Source organism: Callospermophilus lateralis, unplaced genomic scaffold, assembly GCF_048772815.1.
Source record: "Callospermophilus lateralis isolate mCalLat2 unplaced genomic scaffold, mCalLat2.hap1 Scaffold_63, whole genome shotgun sequence".
Taxonomy (NCBI): Eukaryota; Metazoa; Chordata; class Mammalia; order Rodentia; family Sciuridae; genus Callospermophilus; species Callospermophilus lateralis.
Window position 1 is genome coordinate 4,716,501 of NW_027514713.1, and position 15,621 is coordinate 4,732,121.

The 15,621-nt window shown below is 31.3% G+C and overlaps 1 pseudogene; it reads left to right on the forward strand.

Moving 5' to 3' along the window:
• The first annotated feature begins 4,407 nt into the window (after positions 1 to 4,407).
• LOC143389715 (neurotensin/neuromedin N-like) lies at positions 4,408 to 13,880 on the forward strand (annotated as a pseudogene).
• The last annotated feature ends 1,741 nt before the right edge of the window (positions 13,881 to 15,621 follow it).

Sequence of the window (15,621 nt, forward strand, 5' to 3'; positions counted from 1 at the left end):
CACTAATTTTTAAACCTAAAAACATAAAAGGAGATGATTGTCAGGAACACTTTTTTTTTCCTGTGATGCTTTTATTTTAGTCTTATGCAGAAAGGAAGCCAAGAACGATTACCTGAGAATTATCCATATGTAGTGGGTGATGAGTTTGTGGGTGTCTTTATTTTCTAAGATATGTGAAACAGAGTTATGGGTGAAATAAGCAATACTGCCATATGGAATATTCTTAGTTAAATATGGTGATTCATTAACATGTGGGTCCCAAGCAGGGAATGTATTGCAATTAGAATTTAAGTTGCAAAATATTCATTGACTACAGAAATCCACTATCAATTTTTCCAAGTTAATTGTCTATGAGGATGCAAGAACAGAGACAGGAAGAACCATAAGGAAACAAGCTGGGAATTTGTAGAGATTATAGATAAACTGTGGTTATACTTAGATTGGGAAATTGAACATTTGGTTTCCATTTACCTAAGTCTCCAAGGTCTGAATTATACATATTTAGTATATAATATAGTATGTGTGGGTGTGGGTGTGTGCATGCACATATCTATCTGTATATCTAGAAAATGGTCTTTAATTGAAGAGAAAAATCAATTTGGTTTACAAAGAGTTTGACATCTTTGTTTGTTCAGATGGATCAGAATTATAGCTTCAAACCAGGGATTCACTTACAGAAATAGAGTAAACCCATAATTTATCCTAAACATTCTACTGATAAATGCACATGATCCCAGGGTGATCTTCTCAAATGTTTTAGAGTTGATTTTTCAAATCAGGGAGGAAAAGAGTGGCTGAGAAAAAGCTGAGGAACTGGATAACTCAAAAGGCTTGTGTAAAATAAGATTAATGACAACACAGGAGTTCTGAGCGATACGGATGAAAGAAATGATAAAAACTGAAACATGACCCATCAGATATCTAAAATTATTAATATTTTAATTCAGTTTAGTAGTATGTTTTGAGCATTTATGGAGTGTAAACCTTGGAAGAAATGCAGTGGGTCCCTTTCTTTCAATGGTTCACCATAAACAGTGTGAGCAAACTATTGATGAGCATTTAGCAGAAACTAGGTAAAGTAGAAATGGACAAAAAATCTTTTCAGGATTTGAACACAAAGGTTTGTGTTGAATAGATCATAAAATATCAGTTTTACTTTTTGATATGCTGGGGATTCAACTCAGGGATTCTCTACTGCTGAGCTACAACCCCAGCCTTTGTATTTCTATTTTGGTTCAAGATCTTGCTAAGCTGCCCAGACTGGCCTCCAACTTGCAATCCTCTTGCCTCAACCTCCTGAGTAGCTGGGATTATAGGTGTGCACCACTGCTCCTGATGAAGATAGTCTTTTAAAAATAAGAGATAACATCACAGAGGGATAAACAGAATGGTCAAAGGGAGACAGACCACAGATTCCAGATAGTAGAAATGCCACAGGACAAGCCATAGACTATTTAGGTGTGTGTAAGAGGGACCAGGGAGCTCTAATGAGGTGAGAAAATCTTCAAAGATGGTGGAAGGATCACACGGAATGGAAGGAGTGCCATTCATCAAGCGATTCTGGAGCTTCCCCATCTCCAAATTAAATTAGCTTATAGATCACACCTTCTAATTTGTCAATTCTTCAGGGATCTCCATTGATTTTTTTAGCCAGTATTTAATAAATATCTGACAAATCACAGTAGAAACATAGAAACCCACATACTGTAGAAATCTTGAAATCGACAAGTACCCAGATAAGTTGCATCCTCTTGAAACTAATGACCTCACACTGGAAGATAAATACAGGAAGATCTTTAAATGACAGTGCTAACATTCTTTATTATTACTTTAAAAACTTAATAAAAATTAGAAGAATTTCAGGTGAAAAGTGTTCAGAATAAAAATAGTTCAATCATCTCTACAGAAAGATGCCTAAAGTCCTGAATTCATCATTTGGGCACTTTTTAGGATTCTTTTTAAATGTTAATATCCACACTTAATCTTCTTTCCTAAAATAAAATAAAATAAAAAGAAAGAAAGAAAAAAAAGAAAAAAAATGTCTAATTGGTTGTTCTGTAGCTTGAAGATACTAAAAAGGAAAAGGGTTGCCTATTTTAAAAATACCTATTAGAGGTCAGATATTGTTTATCTACATCATAACTTTAACAGAAAAAATTAGGTATCTCTTTTCCCCCAAAGTTAAATTGCATATAAAATCTATTTAGTTTTTAATCATTTGTTATTAGTTAATATATATTCTCCAATTCTTTTAGATTTGTCATATACGTAAAAAAAAATTCTCACATTAACAACTAATAGTCATGTTGTGTACATAAAATGAATTTCCATCATTCCTTCTCCTTTGTTTCCTAATTAATTAGAAATAATTTTGTCAGCATTTCCCTAAGCTTCGCTTAGTGAAGAATCACTTGAGGAAAATAGGAATCACACTTCCTTTTTACTATTAGACTGTTATCACACATTTTAAAAAAGTATTCTTTGCATTTGCAATTCAAAAGCAGGGAAAACTAATTTAAATACTATGCAAAGTATATAATTTATGGATTTCTTCATCAAAGTGGCTTTAAGGATTCTATCAAAAAGATTCTTTAGATAATAAAGGAAAAGTAAACACAGTTCTCAGAACAAGTGAAAATAAAAAGGCTTTTAAACTTCCACTATGCCCCCTAATGGTAGGAAAAAAAAAAATCTAGACATAGATTTCATGTTTCTTTTCCAGTTAATTATTCTTTATAGAAAACTTCCTCCAGGTCAGTAATTTTCAATATGTGTTTTATACAAGTTAAAATATAGAAAGTAATAAAAACACTAGCTATTGTTAAATTTTAGGTCATTAAATTTTAGGAATGATTCCTTGCTATTTGAAATAATCATTAGATGTTTGGGATTAATTCCTTTTCTAAGGTTTAATATAAAAATGAAGCAGTTAATCTCATAATATATATTGTACAAAATAATTCAACTCTATGGGAATCAATCCATATTTTCCTCTCAATTATGTCTGTATTATTGTTTAAAAATCAAACAAATCAGACAATTTTAACTTTATTCACATTCCAAATAGCAGTGTTTGTTCAACTCATTCCATGGACCCTCATTATTTAGGATTTGCCTTTCAGTGATAGAAATCTCTAATGCAAGAAGAAAGCTTCATTCCAAAAGACAATTTGAACAATTTTCTTTTGATAACCCGGAGGAGGGAATAAGTGTCATTTAAGTTCACCAAATACATGAAGATTCTGTCTTAGACATGTGACTCTGGGTGGGGGAGGGTGGATATATAGAATTTTCTTCTTTCTGAAAGTACAGTATCCTTTTTTGGGGAGGGGGTAAAAGGAAGACTACATCAGGGAAATAAATTTGATGCAATGGTGAAACATAATAAGAAAAGGAATATAAAAAGAATGAGAAATAACAGCAGGAATGAATCGAAATGAGCTGATCAATGCAAACACCAAAAGAATAAAGAATCAGAAAAAAAATATTAATAATAGTGATACACATTTACACCTTCTAGCACATGAACAATTTATAGCTTCATTTTATAAACATGAAATTGGTTTTCTACAACATTGAACCACAAGTCAACATATATAATTCATCCATTATCTCAGTTACTTGTAATAAAAACTTTACAGTTTAACAGGAAATCATTTCTATTCCTTGGAGCCACTATTCTTTCTTCTTTACTGATTTCCTTCCTTTTCTCTAAACTCTCTGACTTAATCTCTATATTATAATTGACTCTATGATGACCTTCCTTTTTCTTTTAGCCTGTACTATCTAAAACTTATATTCATTTTGAAACCACGAAACATTTGCTCAGAAGTTTAGACTATACAAAAAATACTCTGATTCTTTTAGGAACTTCCAAACCAAAGAAACCCTTGATTTCCTGCATTCATCCTGGACACATTACTTAAATACTAGAAATAATAGACTTTATGTTTCACAAAATCAGAATGACAAATTCCTGGAGTGGGAACATGAAAGAAAATGGGGAGGGGGTGGGAGAAGGGGTGCTGGGGTTCTTTTCCAGGATGCTGTATATGGCAGTGCTTTTGGATGACTCCTTCTGTGTATCAGAAATCCGGAGCAATAGCAGCAATTAGGGAATATCATGACTTACAGTCAAGGTTCAGAAGTGGGGAAGAGATGAGGGACAAAGGAAAAAGGGAGGAGAAAGTGGGGGGAGAAAGAGAGGGATAGAAATGAGGACAGGAACACCCCTAATCCCTGTACAGTCATGACATCATCCTCCTGCTTAAATATATATAGGGAATGGCCAGAGCATCTCTTATAGTTCTCTCACTTTCAGAGTCAGCTGAAGGCTAGAGAAAGCTCCACAGAAAGCCTTTCAGTGTCTGACTTCTGTGAACTTGGCTTGAGAGAAAGCAGAGAGAGATGATGGCAGGCATGAAAATCCACATGGTGTGCATGATACTCCTGGCTTGCATCTCCTGGAGTCTGTGCTCAGGTAAGCCGAACAACATTTCACAAAACCCTTCAGTGATTTCTTTGCAATGTGTTGCTACTTATGTTAATGTATCCAGGGAGAAGAGTTTTTCCTCTTTATTCAGGATTTGCCTTTTCCTTGATATAAACTGTGAATATCATCTTATTCTGTTTCTGTGTATAAGAAAAGAGATTTATTTTTCCCTTTTTAAAATCTGCAAAGCAATAAAAAAGATTTAAGGTAACACTGCATGCCCCCTCTATAATACAATGATGAGAGAAAAGCAAACAAGTAAGCAAAAGTTTGAATTAGGTTGGGCATTATATAATGAGAAGTACAGGGAAAGTGTCTGTCGATGTGCAAGCTCATCATTAAAACTCATTCCATTCAAAATGCTTTATTCTGATCATCAGAAATTCTCCTGGAAAGTGGTGACTTCCCCTCACTTATCTTTGTAATTGACTTCAAATAATTTTTTTAAAAAGTCACTGTGTTAGGCAAAAACAAAATAAAATTTGATGAATAAGTAAATAGAGCATTATTTGCAAAAAAAATATTTCTAGAAAATATAAAATCCTCCAAGTTCTTTACAAAAAATATATTTTATGGTATATTTATATGATACAGCATGCTATTCATATAATTGCTTTTAATTGCATGTCATTTAAGTTGATGCAAAACATAGTTGGAAAATTGGTATTCTAATGTTAATGGAAATATTTAGTTTTAGAGTGTTTTACATGTGACAGTTAAGTAGAAGGCATATATTATCAAATATTTATAAATAACACATCTTGAGAATAAGTTTTAAATTTAAAGAAGTAACATGAAATATTATAATGATTACAATATGCTTCAGCTAATGCTTGAAAAATAATTGAATAATCACATCAAAGTGAAAATGAGAAAAATACATTAAAATCATTTAACCTGCTTTTATAGCTTTGATACCTCATATGTAACATTGATGTTCAATTCAAACTTATGATTTTTAAGCATAAAATTAAGATCTAGTAGAACATAAAATATAATTTATACAAAGTTTTTCTTTGTTAATAGTTAAAAAAGAATTTTGCAAAATTTTATTAGAAAATACCAACTTTTCTACAATTGTGATTTTATTTAACACATGAGATTAAAGATATAATTAGACTATGTAGAAAAAATTAATTGAACATTGTATCTATTAACTTGAAGTTGCTTGCTGTGATAAACCTAAATTTACAGGGGTTTGGTGAACAGTGTTCATACATGAATAGTAGAATTTGTCTTTCCTTTTCAAAAGCATATTGCATCTTTAACAAATTGAGTTAAAAGTTCTATGGTATAATTTAGTTCCTAGATATGAGTTTTAAGAATGGATTCTCTAAGTGTGATACTTTTTATAAAAGTACACCGTAAAAGGAAGATAGAACCACTTTTAATATATGCTTTGTTTTATCACAAAAGACCAGAAAGTATTAACTGTCATGTTACTATCGTGTTCTACAACTTGTTATTATTACTTGTAGAATTTTCAAAGTTTTTATTTTCCATAATATGTTTATAAGTGGAAACTTAGGATATTCTAAAAAATTCAGATTCATTTTCAACACTACTTTACATATGTTGATGGACAGATCCACTTTTCCTTACTCATCTTGATAAAATTGTAAAGTAATCATAATTCAAATTCTTGTTTAAAGTAGAAAACAATTCTTTCAAGGAGTGTTTTGTAAAATGACATCTCATGAGAAATAAATCTCAGTATCTTTTCTATCCTAAAGTTATCAGTCATCAATTCCATTTGGTTTTGTGTTGAAAAAGTCTCTTCTACTCATATTTTCATTATGTTGACTATGAAATATCAATATGCATACTTTCTATATGTGTGAACTATTTCTGGTAAAAATAAGCTACTCCAGCATATTTGATGAAATCCATGTTATACCATACAATAAAAAATGTTACTGAGATTCAGAGATTAAACAGCTACAAATCACAAATAATCATGGCTTATTTTCTTAGAAGTGCTTCTATTCTTCTGGTCTCCTTCTAGCCTAAAATTAAATTATCATTTATTTATTCTGAATATATTTTTAAAGAAAATAAATGCATAAAAGACACTAAGCCTCTAAGACTAAATTTTTAAGATTAATTTAAAATATGTAGGTTAAGTTATAATTATATAGTGCATGATTACATAGTAAACATATGGTTTTGATTTTTTCTCAGATTCTGAAGAGGAAATGAAAGCATTAGAAGCAGATTTAGTGGCCAATATACATACGTCAAAGGTAACTTTCTTTTCTTTAACTTGGGGGAGAAGAATATATAAATTTTCACTGTACATATGGTGTCCTTTTCTTATAGTAATAACTTCCCATCAAGACTGAAAAGTTCCTTGGGAGGCATTTCCTTTTGGGGTAAACTTTGAGCTCTAAGGAGTTAAGAGTGTTAATGTGACAGGGAAAGAAACTACAGTAACTCAATCAGCATTGTGGAACTTTTACTAAGTAGCCACATATGATTTATGTGGTCATGCAAATGTATTTAAAGAAACTGACTTCTATCCTTAGTGCATCATGTATGATGAAAGGTATATTGGCCTCTAGTGTAGCACTTAAATGAACTTTTCGCCTTTTTCATTACATTGCAGAAAATAAAATAGGTTTCCTAAATTGAAAATGACAGAGTATGACAACCTGTGAAAGAAATGTGTTCAAGAGGAAATAGTACTAGACAGGCAAACAGTAACCTTGAGGTTTACTCCTGAAATCATGAAAGAAATGTGCTCAAGAAGAAATAGTACTAGACAGGCAAACAGTAGCCTTGAGGTTTACTCCTGAAATCATGACTTACAAACTATTTGATCTTAAACAATTCAGTTAAGTAGCCTGGCTTTTCCTTTGTTTCCTTTTTATTAAATGCAGTGATTGAAGCTTACGATCATCTAGAAATTTATAGTTCTGTAATGTTTTCAAAAGTTATAAGCTGTACTCTTTATTGTATGGCAACATTTAAATTGTCCCTCTAATGGAAGAGTCATCTGTACCTGATAATTGTTTTTATTGAACCAAGTAAAACTTTGTATCCTGAGCCTTATTAATCCTTACTTGGGATGTTAAAAGCAAACTTTTTAGTTTCCAACCTTTACCTAGAAAGAAAAAAAAAAAAACTCAACTAATTTATGTCTGATAATCATGCTACCATACTACATTGATACTACATTGATAATTCAGAGTTAGTCAATCAATGGGGATCTAAATATGTGGTCAGAGCATAGGTTTTCAATCAAAAGATTTCTTCTGTAGGAAAAATTTCCAGCTGAGGCAATCACTTGGTACCATGATAGTTGTAACACTGCTGTACCAAAGTTGAAGAGACTATAACCATAATGGTATCAAGTTAATGTTTTACTAACTCAAGTATTTAACCTTATGATAATAGACCCTTTGCTACCATTTATTCAGAATCACAGTAGTTTTATGGTTTCTCCTACACAAAAGTAGGACAATAACTGAAATCATTAGTCTGTTTTGAAAAATAGATTAGATTTCAAAGCCTGGTGAAATGTTATAGATTTTATTTGTCAAATTTCAAGTCTACATTAGCACAGAAAGGTCCTAAATAATCCCCCCAAATATGATATAGTTTGGGGAGTGGGAGCTATTTGAGAACCTATTGAGAGTAGAGTTGTGATTATTTTTCTGACCAAGATATTATAAAGATAAACTAATCCTAGTATATGGACTGATTTAATTTTTTCTCTTAAGAGAAATGCACTGCAAACATATAGGATGAATAATTTTTTCCCATTTCTCCCTTAAATTCATTAAGTGGGAAAAAATTGAATTTCAATGCCTCTTTTTAATCAAGAGATAGAGTCTAAGATAAGTAGGTCACATAATTTTAATTGTTCTAATTTCATTGCTTATTTCTTATTTTTAAAAAATTATTTTATCATTCATTTATAAGAAAGATTATTCAATCATTTATGCTGTGTTTATAGCACTATGCAAGTGGGAACTCTAGATTTACAACCATTTTAAACAAATTGCTACATTTAAACATTGGATAAGAATAGTATTTGTGGTTGGAATGAATACAACTCTATTATTAAATTCTCTAGAAAGCTTTAGTTTTCCTTTTTTCTACTTCATAGGTAAGATAAGTGAGAAATTTCAACTTTATAGTAAAGTTGTTTAGATATTGGAATATTATTGCTGAAATACACCTAGGCAACAGAAAGTGAAGAGAGATTCTAATGGAAAAGAAATGGAATGTAGAGAAGAATTTTTTTCTTCTCATAAACAGTTGTCTTTATTATCAATGATAGTGTTTTGATATAGTCTTATTAAGAAAGAGAACCTGATATAGTATATCTTTAGACTATCAAAAAGCTAATTGAATATTCTAATTTTCTGTGATCAAACTCAATGCCTTTCATATAGAAGGTGTTCAACAATGCTTATGAACTAATAATTGGAATGCAGGATTTGTTAATAAACTCATATTTTATATCCAAATGTAAAAACTTCGATGACAGACAAATGACTTTGATTATTTTCAATTTGGTGCTGTCTTTCAATTTATCCATCTGCTCGGTTCATCTGAGTTCAGTGAATAACATGTAGTGACAGTTTGTCGTACCACTTAGGTCACATTTAATACAGGAAAGAAATTTGAGAAGCATCATGAGCAATATTAGAAAGTTAGACCTTTGTAGTTCAAACCTTCTACAAATATGTTTCCAAATACATGTCCCATGGTTGTCCTTTGGTCAAGATGGCTCTTCCTGCTGTGCTTCCTCAGTGGGACAGGGGCTTGGTGACTTTTTACTCTATGTATTCTGCTTAGTAATAGATATTTGCTTAATGACATCTTTCCAGATTTATAAAAGCAAATTTGTTTATGTGTTTTCATGGTACTTTGTTTTTCTTCATATTTTAAAAATCAATATTTATCATTTGGCTATAATATGTCAAGAAAAGTTATAACTAGATCTGCATCTAGATTTCCCCATAGCTAACTGTTTAAAAGTATTTGAACTGCTACTTTTGTTGTATACTACTTACTCATTTGCAACTGATTCAGTTTTTTAACACTGCCTTCTCTTCTGGTAGATTTCATGTTTATTGCTATTCTATTAATCTATCCCATTGATTACTCAGCTTTAAAATGCATTTTAATAATGGGCATGGTAAGACTTTCCTTATTACTATTTAATTTTTCTAAATCTTCTATTACTATTTAATTTTTCCAAATCTTCTTGGTTATTCTTGACACAGTCATCCTTTGAATTTACCTTCTTTTGCCAAATCCTCATACAACTTCTAGTCTCCCCACATTTTTTTCCAGTTGAGACATTGATTTGCAAATTGCATTATATTTGGATAGTATTTCAGAGAAAATGGTTACCTGATATTGTTATCAAGCCTGTCCATCATGTCTTTGTCATCATTTAAATCTGTAGCTTTTATAAGTCCTTCAGGAGAAGTTTACACTTTCCTTTATCTGTGCTCTTATACATTTTTGCTAATTTTAATTAATTTTTAATAGGTTCTCCTACTTCTTTATATGTTTCCTTATTGGTGACTCTTGAAATTGAAGGATAGCTGATTATATTAATTATGGTTTCAGACAAAATATTATTAAAAAAAGACAATTTCAGAAAATATTAAAATTTGCAAATAACTTGGTCAGTTGTGGTATTGGCCATGACAACTATTAATGTGTGAAATATTCAATGACCTCGCATTATTGTGATTGTCAAAATTTATTAATAAAAATTTATTCCATGCTTCCTTTCACATTAAGCTAAAGTATAACAGAGAATAGTATTTTTGAATTTTGAATTTTTTCATCTGATTATATACACACATATTTATAGATTTATACTGTTATTTTCATTTTCTTTCTTAATTTCCTCTGTGTGTATCTGCATCTGTATGTGTGTATAACTTCATCCCATTCTATTACATAGGTAATATGAGGTGCTGGCACCATGCAACTTTGTGACATGAAGGTACTCAATTGATAGTACTGTATTTATTAGAGTAACTATTAGACTCTAAAGTATAATTGTGTAACACAACAGAAGTTCATGTATTTATTTGTATATGTTTGGTTGCAATATCTTTTCTTTTTTCTATATTTCAGATCAGTAAAACAAGTGTTCCTTCATGGAAAATGACCCTGCTAAATGTTTGCAGTTTCATTAATAACTTGAACGGCCACTGAGGAAACAGGAGAGGTTCATGAGGAAGAGCTTGTTACAAGAAGGAAACTCCCTGTTGTTCTAGATGGCTTTAGCCTGGAAGCAATGCTGACAATCTACCAGCTCCAAAAAATCTGTCACAGCTGAGCCTTTCAACACTGGGAGGTAAAATGAAAACAAAATATGAGTATAATTATATTTATACTAGTTAGCTTTCATTTGTATTGATTTTTATATCCTGGCCAGATCATAACCGGAAGACTTACAAATGTTAAAGAAGAATAAACCAGGTGTTGAGGTCAACATTGCTTCAGATCTTCAAAGTGTCCTTCAAATATTTGGAGTTTAGCAAAAACAGTTTTTCTTCAGTCTTAAAAAGGAGGATATATCTTTAGGCAGATTTGATCCATATGCTTTTACTGTACATAAATGGAAGGCATACTTAGGCAATCTTTGTTGGTGGTGGTACTGGTGGCATGTCTAAGAAATTTAAGAAACTCAAAATGTTTTCTTAAAAACACATGTATGTGTATTTATCTATAAACAAACAGTGAACACAAAAAGTGTCCAAATGAAATGGGAATAAAGACACAAAATGTTCCTTTTGAATATATTAGTCAAATAAAAAGTATATTTGCAGAGTAAAAGTGTAAAATCAGGATCTGTATCTCTTTTATTCCAGTTTTATTTGGAACTCCCAGGTTTGTCTGTTCATAAAGGGTTTGGGGAGCTTTTGTATTTGAATATGATAGGTAAATAAATTTGTTTAGGTTATAAAAATATATATAAAATAGGAATCTATATCTGCATCATTCTGGTTTTAAGAACCATTGTGGTCTGTGCTTATTTATAGATAAACACATGTGACTTTGTGTGTGTATCTACCTTCCTATTATAATTGAGTGGTGGATTTCAGGTATTCTGAGCAGCTGAATTCGGTCTATCACAGACAAAATAGCCAATTGCCATAATACAGATTTAAAACAAAGGACTAGACTGGTGACTTCCTGACTTTGGTTTACAAATATTAATTTGTTTGCAAAATTTAAAAATGCTTTAATAATGAAATTTGACTTATATTTAGTAAATGTGCAGAGCTAGCCATTTAGAACCAGAAGATAGTTTGAAAGTAACTAATACTTCTTTCTTGGGTTTGCACAATCTAAATGTATAACATTAAATCTGTGAAGGAAGAGAGTAATAATACTAGTCAAAACATTCTACATTCATCAAAGTTATGTTCATCCATATTTCAGTGTAGCTGCCAATTAAATATTCTGAAACAATTCCAACAATTTTTTTTCTTTGGACAGGCAACTTAAATGCCAACATTTAAGCTACCATCACTTAGGTATAACCACAATTATCTTCAGTTCCCTACATATTAATTCTAGTTCCACCCCTTCTCTCCTACTGAATAAATAAGCAAATATGAGAGCATTAAAGGAAAAATTATTTGTAAAATTTAATAGTTTGACAATTATTAAAGATAATGTTTTGGAGCTCGGGTTGTAGCTCAGTGGTAGAGTGCTTATCTGGCACATATGAGGCCCTGCGTTTGATCCTTAGCACCACATAAAGATAAATAAATAAAATATAGGTATTGTATCCATCTAAAACAACAAATTTTTTAAAAAGATAATGTATCGCAAAACACTATGATTTTTTGACTTAATTGATATAAGTTGCTGTAAAAGATAAATTAGAGTTTTGGAAACATGAAAAAAAATATTGAGGTTAAACAAGAGAAGAGATAAATATATGCTTTAAAAAAAGGAATATTTAACAATTTTCCCAACAGGAGAAACATTTTTTTCAGATTAACCTCCATGAAAAATTTGCTTAATGTTTTATGTACTGAGTTTACACCAACACCGAAGATCTGAGGGTGCCTTCCTTGCTGTTATAACTAACTTGTGACTTGTGCCATGGAGATGCTTGCAGGAAAGGCAAATACAAGCAGAATAGCTAGTGCTTATTCTAACCAGTAAACAAAAAGATGCTTTCCAGATGAAAATCCAAAAAAGACTAGTTTTAATTTTACTTGCTGTACTATTCATTCTTTAATTTTAATTCTGGCTAAATGGTTTATTCTTCAAAATATTGTTTAGGTCAATAAAACTTGAAAATACAAATCTAAACATGGGAAAATGTCAATTATATGTTATTTATCCAGAAAAAAAACCCTGAATAAACTATTATGTAGACAAGTCAAGTGCACATAAGATTGGAACTTTTGCTATTTTAAATGTTATTGAGTGATTTAAAAATAAAATTATAATGTCATTCTGAGTATAGTACAAGTAATTACAGACTATGCACAGAGAAACGAAAGATTAAGGAACTAGATTGTCTGACAGTAGCTGGTTTTCCTTCTCTGAAACTGAATAGCTGTGGGTTGAAATAAAATACATGATGATATGATGTTATGCATGTTCATTATAATTTAAATGTCAGTATTAGTTATAGTGACCTCGAAGTTTAGAAAATAACCACAACTAAAGAGATCTTAGTGAGTTAAACAGAGCTTTCCTAAATGCTGATGTATATAACAACTAAGGCAGAGCAGGCATTCTTGTATGACTAAGAAATGAATTTTAGAATGGCCTTCAAGTCACCTTGGAAATTGACTTAATTGAATATAAAATCCTGTTAACTTTTCAGATAAAGTTGATTTACCAGATTCAAAACTATTTTTGTTTTGACAAATGATGTGTTTCATACAATTTTGGTCTCCTCATCGTAAATTCAAGCATGAAAAATATTCAAGTGTGTATTTGGTGTGTTCTTTTCTCTGGAGAGATTAGTGTCAGACCTCTAAAAGTACAGAGATTTTTACAGAACTTTCCTGTGTTTACAGCCTGATGAACTAGGAAGGACACTGAACAGAGAATCAGAAAGATCAGGTTAGGTCCCATCTCGGGCATTTGACAGTCATATATCCTTTAATAAAACAATTTCTTTGATGTTACATGTTTTGCTCCAGACAGAAAATAGGATAAAATATACAAAAATGCTCCAAAATAGAGATTTTGTGCATATAAGTTTCATTTGTGTCCTATTTTTCAGATAATTCAGGAAGACATTCTTGATAATGGAAATGAAAAAAATGAGAAGAAAGAAGTCATAAAGAGAAAAATTCCTTACATTCTGAAAAGGCAACTGTATGAGAATAAACCAAGAAGACCCTACATACTTAAAAGGGGTTCTTACTACTACTGAGGAGATATACATTTTCTTTACATTTGATTGTGATTTATCATCCTTGTTTGAATACTAATTATATATGTGTGAAAATGTGACAAAATGTGCTTATTTTGACTCTTCCACAATTGTGATTTATTGGGTGTGATTTATCTGCATACATATAAATTGGACTAAATGTTTTCAAATAAATCTACATCTTGAGCATGATGTGTTATGTATAATTGGAATAAACAGTTATCACGTTACATATAGCGTGTTTTGTAGTTTTGCAAAACACATTATGGGTTGTTTAAACAGTCAGAATATTTGACATTTTATGTGAAATTATGAGAAATTCTAACAAAGTAGGACAGCAAAGTCTAGCCTATATTATCATTAATGCAAAACAAAGTAATGGCACATCTTCTGTTACTTGACTGATTATTTTATCAAATTGAGAGGAATACTTTCTTTTTTCAAGACTCACTCATGTATCTCATATACAAGGATAGTTATTGGGGGCCCATCAGAAAGACTGATTAGTGGCCTGTTGTTAATTTTGCCTGCTGTAGTGAATAGTTTTCAAGTGAAATTTTGTCTGTGCAATTTGATAGCTAATAAAAAGACAATAAGCCATCAAAATTATATGCTTCTCTGCAGATTACTTCCATTGGAAGAGTTAGTTTATATTGACTTTTTTCCCACTTTTCACATTTTGACCCAGGATGTGACACCTTTATTTTTTAGTTTACGGAGTTATCTGTGACTAGTATTTTTTTTTCTCTTTTGGGGGGCATATTTGAGCCAAAAGCTATACTTCAAAAATTCCTCTTGCATAGCCTTTACATTTTATCATGAATAGTGAATTTCAGAGTCTCTCTTACCAAGAAAGAGTCTGTCTAGGAAGACTCTTCTTATAGAATTGTAGCCTCATCATTGTCATCTATGAAAGGTGAAATCAGGGCTTAAGTTGTTACATATGCTTTAGAAATCCAGTTCTTTTGATGAGATTATCTTTCTCCTTGGTTTAATCCACTCACAGTATGATTTAAGAGCAGCTACAGATAGCTGGGATTTTCTCATAAAACCCTTACTTTTCACAACCTGTGTCCCACTATCTTTTGACATCTCATCAAATTCAACACCAGTAAACACCCAAGAGATCAATTATAAGGAAACTACTTCATATTGATTAAGAATGTGTTCTCTGTAGTTCGATTGCTCAGATTCAGCTCGTCTGCTCACTAGCAACCTTGGATAACTTATTTAACATCTGTGTTTCTTTATTGTACAATATGGATAATGATAGGGATTGGAAGGATTGAATGTACTGATATGTATATATAAAATGCTTAGAATTGTCCCTAAAATTGTACTAAATTTGGCAGTTATTATTAATAACAGTTTCTGTTAAGGAAACAGCCATCACAAAGCATATTTCCTTCTTAACTTAATTAGCCAACAATAGTTCAGCCCTCCTAGATCATATATTATCATCAGAATTCTGTTTTAAGCCAATATTTATCATCTTCCATCCCTTACATGCTTTCACTGATTTGCTCTGGAACTCATAGTCATTGCTTCCCAAATAGCCTTCTCTGATATTAACTGATTTTTCCTTCACATTGCACAATATAGGGTCTGGAAGTGAGATGTGTGTTATGGAAAATTCCATACCATTTTTTCTTTCCAATTCAAAATCTATTATTAGAAATGAAGAGCATAAGACAAGTCCATTTTTTATGTTTTGAACAGCTATTCTCCCTAGTTACTTGCT